General features: G+C 53.7%; 1 protein-coding gene across 2 annotated transcripts in view; it reads left to right on the top strand.

Annotated features, from left to right (window-relative positions):
• Positions 1 to 1,149: 1,149 nt before the first annotated feature.
• The window catches only part of Rfx2 (regulatory factor X2), a 112,876-nt gene continuing 107,118 nt past the window's right edge, over positions 1,150 to 6,907 (top strand). For both annotated transcript variants that reach the window (XM_051139647.1, XM_051139646.1), the window contains exon 1: positions 1,150 to 1,303. The gene's annotated coding sequence lies outside the window, so the exon portion shown is untranslated. The remainder of the gene's footprint in view (positions 1,304 to 6,907) is intronic.

Here is a 6,907-nt window from a genome sequence, read left to right as displayed (position 1 = left end):
GCCTAGACTACATGGGGAGGTCTAGTCTAGCTTGGGCTACTTAGCAAGACCCTGCCTCAAAGAAAAAGCAAAGCTTTGATCTCCTTGAGTACAGAAGCACAAATAAGCCAGTGCTCGCTGGTGCAATTGCCTGTTCAATGAATAAATGAATGAGGAGTGAGTGAATGAATGAGTGAGTGAAGGAGCGAATGAAGGAGTGGAGCTGAAATCTGAGGGGCCATTCTCCTGCCTGCCCCTTCTCACAACTTGTGTCCCTGAGTTCGAGTCCTGTCTTGCAAGTAACTCAAGCTTTTCATTCTGTTTATTGTCAGCGTCGCCTCACCAAAACATAAGCTTTATGAAAGTCTCGCATTTTGACTGTTTACTCTGTGTGTGTGTGTATACATACATACATATTGAGAGAGAGAGAGTTGTCAGCTTAGCAAGGACTGGTGCACACCCGTCATCCCAGCACTAGGGAGGTGGAGGCAGGAGGATCAGATGTTGGAGGCCAGCTTCTGCTGCTAAGTTTGTGTACAGGACACTCTGTCTTCAAAGTACAGCGAGAAGCGCTGGAGAGGAGGCTCCGAGGGGCCCGAGTTCGTCCCCACTCAGGCAGCTCACAGCCCCCGTCACTCCGGCTCCAGTGAGATCCGACGCCCTCTTCGGGCCTCTGTGAGCATTGCATGCACACGCACGGACAAGAATTTTTAAAAGGGAAAACATTTTCAGTTCGTGGAGCATGAAAGAACAGGCGGAGGCCGAAGTCGGCTTCTCCCCTTAGATGGTCAGCGCCTCTGCGTCTGGCATAATCACCGCAAACTCCGCAACACGCGCTGCCGGGATGAGAGCTACCAGCCGGCCCTCGCGCGCCTCCTTAGAGCCAACCCTCCGCCGGGGCCGCGCGCCTCCCGCCAGGCTCCGCCCTTCTTCACAGCGATTGGCCAGGATTCTACTCTCGGGCCTACCCCTTCATCGCTGACAGGCACCACAAAAGCCAATAGGGAGAGCGCCCGCCCTCCCCGAGGCCGTTGGAGGCGGGCATGGGCGGGCCGTTGGGGGGGCGGGGCGTGCAACCTGGTAACCGTTGCCGGGCGCAACGCCCCGCCCCGCGAGGGCTGCTGGAGGCTGAGGCGGGCGGGCGCTAGGTGCTGGCGGGCGCTGCGGGCGGGCGGGCGGCGGGAGCCGGAGGAGGAGCGGCCGGCGCTGCCACCGCCGCCGCCATAGAGACAGTAGCCGTGGAGACTGTTACTTACCAACGCGGAGCGACACGCAGCGGCCGTCGCAGCAGGAGCCGCTACCCGAACTCCCCGCCGAACTCCAGGTGAGCCTTGCGGACCGGGGCAGGGGGCGGTGGCGGGCGGGGACCCAGCTGGGGGGGTCGCGGGGGCGGGCGCGGCGGGGCCGGCGCCCCAACTTTGCAGACACCACCCTCGCCCACTTCTGATCCGCATCTCTGATTTAGGGGAGTCCTGAGCTGTAGGGAACCCCTCTCACACTCTTCAAAGTTTGTAAAGTGCAGCGATCTCTTCTCGCGTTTGACGCACCAAATCTGACTTTGAGGGGCGGGGACTCCCGAAGACCCCCCCCCCTTGTTTCATTTTTACCCCCCGAAACGCCCAGAGAGCGGAGGCGCTCCCAAACTAGTTCCTTACTTTCATTACCTCCAAAACCTGCATCGGGCCCTCACAAGCAACTCCTCGCTGTCATCCCTGACCCCCTCCCCCGAAAGCCTGGGCTTGGGGCTCCCCCAAAACCGCTCTTTACTGTAATCCCCCTAACCCTGGGTTGGAGGCTTCCACAGAACCAGTCATTCTCCCCCAAGTCTGAAAACCCAGAGGCACCGTCTCCCCTTTACACTTCTGAAGTCGGGGTACATTGGGACCCCGGCTGTCATTCATGATCTTGACTCCGAGGAGACTCTCGTTTGGCCCTTACGTTCTGAACGTCTGGTTTCCTTCTTGATTCAGGCACACTGGATTTGAGGCGCCCCCCCCCCCATCCGGCACCCCTTTCATGTGCCTTGACCAAAGTAGTGAGTGCGTTTGTTCTGGAAGGAATTCTTGCTCCCTTCGCGCTTTCTTGTCCACCCAAATCCCCTAGCGCTCTAGATCCTTCGACCCCTACCCCGCCGCCAAGAACCCCACACTGCTGAGTTTGGGGGTGTCCTGGGGCCCGCGGTCCTTTCCCACGCCACCCCGGGAAGCTCACGCGTGTCCACAGCGTCCTCTTTGCCGAGACCAGAAAACTTTCCCCGAAAGAAAAACATTGTGCGAACCGTTTGCAGAAAGAGCCTGGAGGTCCAGATACTGCGTGCGCGGCGGTGTGTGTGGACCCCACCCGTGCACACGCACGCACACCCCAAAACGCCGCTGTCTCTCTCTCCTTGCTCCTGCCCGTGGGCCGCGTCCGCGTTCTCAGTCGGGATTCTCTGGGACAGCGGTTCTTTCCTCGGCCGGCCCGCTGGGAGCTCAGCCGCCTAGGACAGACCCTGGGGACCACGGCAGGGTTGGGGGCGTGGAGTGCATTGAGAAAGCAGCCTGGGCGCTGTCACTCCGGACACTTCACCCCTACTTTAGCGCATCCGGGGGACACTCGGGTCCCCAGTCGTTACCTTGCTTTGCATAAGATCTCTGTTCCGCCGCCAATGATGGAAAATCCTTGCCCTCGCCAGGACAACTGAATGTTAAATAAGTTTAACTTTATCAGCATGTTTTACTAGTTCATAGACAGGGTCCGTGGCCTTTCCTTGTGTGTAAGTGTTTTGACCAGACCCCACCACTCACCTCTCTGGCCCCCTCCACTCCTGATGACCCCTACTGTACTCGCCCAGTCCCACTTCTACCTTTCGCCTTTTTTTTCCTCTTGAAGAGAGCAGTTTAGTTGGGGTTGCTTTCCGGAGCGTGGGCACCTGACTGTACGGAGGACAGCATCCCCTAAACCCTACCCCCAGCCCCATGTAGCGGCGTCCTCCGGAATGAGATGATTATTTATTTATTGTCAAGTGACTCACTTTTCTACTTCATTTTTTTTTCATGTATTTATTTGTTGTGTGTGAGCACAGCCATGTGCACACACTGAGGTCAGAGGACGGAATACAGGAGTCTCTGTCCAGATTGTGAGTCCTGGGGCTCAGCAGCTCGGTGGTGGCAGGCCTTGTCTGCTGAGCCATCTGTGAAATGAGCTTTTAATTTAAGGTGATGTGAACACCCTTCTAGCAATCATTACATTAATACATACATTAATAAAGTATTAATGGCACAAAACCTTTCTTAATATGTTTTCTTCGTTTTTGTTTGTTTTGGTTTTTCGAGTCAGAGTTTCTCTGTGTAGCCTTGGTTGTCCTGGACTCGCTTTGTAGACCAGGCTGGCCTCGAATTCACAGCAATCCGCCTGCCTCTAAAGGCATGTGCCACCACGCCCTGCTTTTCTTTGTATCTTTAATTCTTTTTTTTTAACATTTATTTATTTATTTATTAATATTATTAATATACAGTGCTCTGCCTGCATGTACAACTGCAGTCCAGAAGGGGGCAGCAGATCATATTATAGATGGTTTTGAACCACCATGTGGTTGCTGGGAATTGAACTCAGGACCTCTGGCAGACACTTGTTGATGAGAGGGCCCTGACTGGATCCCTGCTCTTCCCTCCCTCTGGGGTCTGCACTATTTAAACAGTCAACTTCAGTTAGCTTAGGCAGGGCAGGCGTGGTGGCTCACACCTTTAATCCCAGTACTCAGGAGGCTGAGGCAGGCCTGTCTTTGTGAGTTTGAGGCCAGACTGGTCTACAAAGTGAATCTAGGACAGCCAAGGCTACACAGAGAAACCTTGTCTCAAAACAAACAAACAAACAAAAAACAAAAACAAAAGAAAGAAAGAAAAAAGAAAAGGCAGTGCTTACTTGGGAGGCAGAGGCAGGAGGATCTCTGAGTTTGAGGGCAACCTGGTCTACAGAGCAAGTTCCAGGATAGCCAGGGCTACACAGAGAAACCCTATCTCAAAAAATACTGAGGTGGGGCCACTCACCCAGTCCCACTGGAGAAGCGAGAGCTCAGGCCTCAGGGAAAGGAATCTAAGGCTCTCATCCCTGGCTGCTAACTCTGCAGCCTCTGGGATTCCCACAGGACACATTGTGGGGAGGGAGCCAGGGAACTGGTTTTGGCTACTTTGTATCTGTTCAACAAAGCCAGCTAAGTTCTGCTGCCTGACAGGTGGGTCCCGGGGATCCCTTGGCCCCAGAGCCATGACAGGGCTGTGAAGGACTTGTCACCACACTGGCCCTTTAAAATACAGTCCATAATTCTCTTGCCGCATGAAGGGCCCTTAATACCTTAAACTGTATTAGTAGTGCTATATTTTTTTTAGATCTTTATTATTATTATTATTTTGTGTGTGTGAGTGAAGGTGTGCGTGAGCTATGGTGTGCACGTGGGAGGTCAGAGGAGCTTGCAGGAGTTGGTCCTTCCTTCAGATGTGTCTCAGGACCAAACACAAGCTGTCAGCTTTGGCAGCAAGCCCCTTTCCCTGCTGAGCCCCTCACCCATCCCATTGGTGGTATAAATATGCATGTATGTTAATTAGTTATATATTAACATAGACATATAAATTAATTAGTTCATCTATAAACTAATGATTCCTTGGCTTGCTAAATCCTGCGCCTGACAACCTGGTCTACAAAGCGAATCCAGGATAGTCAGGGCTTTCTTCCCCCTGTCTTGCGGGGGGGGGGGGGGGGGGAAGTGGCGGGGTGGGGTGGGAGTGGGGGTGGGGCGGAATCCTTGGCCTGAAAGGATCACATGTTTTTCTCTCTTCCCTTGTTAGCCTATTTATTTATTGAGGGATTAGGCTCTGCCTATCTGGGCAAGCATTCTGCCTCTGCCTAGGCATCCCTGGCTTTTATTTTACTGTATTTTTTGAGACAGGGTTTCTCTGTGTCACCTTGGTTGTCCTGGATTCACTTTGTAGACCAGGCTGGCCTCGAACTTACAGAGATCCACCTGCCTCTGCCTTTTTTGTTTTTGTTTTTTTTTTAACTAACTGAAGCTGATTGTTTACACAGTGCAGCCCCTCCCTGTGTGCTCGTATGAAAGCTTCTAGAGTGAGGTGACCTGTCTGTAGGATGTAGTCCTCAGCAGGCTGCTAGATTCTGACAACTCTGGAGAAGTGAGCTGGAGAGCAATGAGAAGTCACTTCATGGCAGCTGTAGTTCTGTCAAATGAGCCTGAACCAAAGAAGGGATGGGGGTGGGGGCATGAGGGTCCTCAGATGCAGAGCTTTCTAGGCGTCAGTGTTGTGGAAGGGACGGTGGGTCCGTGTGCTGCTTAAGCCACGGTGGTCCTTTATTGGAATCTCAGTGCTGGGTGGATGGCTCAGCCCACCTGTGTCCAGCGTTTAGTATGTGGGTGTGTGGCTGAATGGATGGACAGACAGACAGGTGGATGGACAGATGCATGGATGGATGAATGGGTGGACGGATGGGTGAGTGGATGAATGGATGGGTAGGTGGATGGATGGATGGATGGATGGGTAGGTGGGTGGATGGATGGGTAGGTGGATGGATGGATGGGTAGGTGGGTGGATGGATGGGTGGACGGATGGACGGATGGATGGATGGGTGGGTAGGTGGGTGGATGGATGGGTGGATGTGAATATAAATGACACAGTGGCTGGGTGGTATATGTGTTGGAGGGTGGAGATGAACTGGACCACCTGCATGACTCATGTTCCTCTATCAGCAAATGACATTTTTGTTTTCATTTAAAACCAAATCTGAGGTATCTCCTCCTTACCCCTGCCCACCCCCCCCCCTGCGCCCCACCTGATGATACGTGGTCAGACAGGCACCATGTCTCCTAGAGAAGTCAATGAGGGGGGTGGTCCTGTCTGTTTTGCCAAGGATGCGCTAAGGAGAAGGGATTGTGCAGTAGGTGGGGGCCTTTGCACTGAGGCTCCCCACCCGAGAAGCCTTTCAGGTGCCGCTGGCCACTCCCGTGTAGATTGTTCTGGATACCTGAAACCTGAGGTGGCCAAGTCTGGCTCCCAAGTGTCCACCACGCCTGGTCCTCTCATGTCCTGCTCTTCTGTTAGTGAGTACCTGTCGGCCACTCTGATGTGACACCCTCCAGCTGCACCCATGACACCACATCCCTGCAGATGCCATTTGCCCCATTGTGAGGAGTGACAGCCTTCAGCACCCTTCTGTGTCTGGGGTGCTGTCTAGAGTCCTATGCAGTAATGGGGGTTGACTCAAGACCTCACGCATGCCAGTCAAATGCTCACCAATGAGCCAAACTGGAAAAGAAAGCAAGCCACTGTAAGTTAACCTCGCTGCTGATCTGAGCAGCCCCTGCCCACAGCATTATGGTGACCATGAGTTTGCTGGTGGCCAGCCCACTGGGCAGGACAGCTTTGACGTGTGAGATCTCACTAGCTTTCAGATGCCAACCCTGTGGTATCTGGAAGGGAGTCACTGGGAGGCAGGCTGGCCTGGCCTTCATGCCAGGACTTGAACTCGGCCCCTGGGAGCAGGCACCCAGCCCTGTGCACCTCAGCCCTTTCTTACAGCCACATTCCTGTCCTATGAGGTGTGGGCCTGGCAGGTTCTACCAGCCTGCTCAGCATCCTGTCAACTCTGGCTTCTCCTTTTGGGCCCTAGTGAATCCTGTGCTTTCCCGCCAAAGTGGCTGAAATGGCCCCCTACTCCCTATAAATGCAGAAATTTCTGCTGCTGGGGACGTACACCACAGGGACTCATCGAATAGCTTAGGCAGATTGCTCTGGGCAGTGGTGGTACACACCTTTAATCCCACCACCTGGGAGGCAGAGGCAGGCAAATCTCTGTGAGTTCAAGACCACCCTGGTCTACAGAGCGAGTTCCAGGACAGCCACAGTTATGTAGTCAGATCCTGTCTCAAAAAACAAAACAA

This window comes from Acomys russatus, chromosome 31, assembly GCF_903995435.1.
Source record: "Acomys russatus chromosome 31, mAcoRus1.1, whole genome shotgun sequence".
Classification (NCBI taxonomy): Eukaryota; Metazoa; Chordata; class Mammalia; order Rodentia; family Muridae; genus Acomys; species Acomys russatus.
This window is presented reverse-complemented; position numbering and strand designations above follow the sequence as displayed.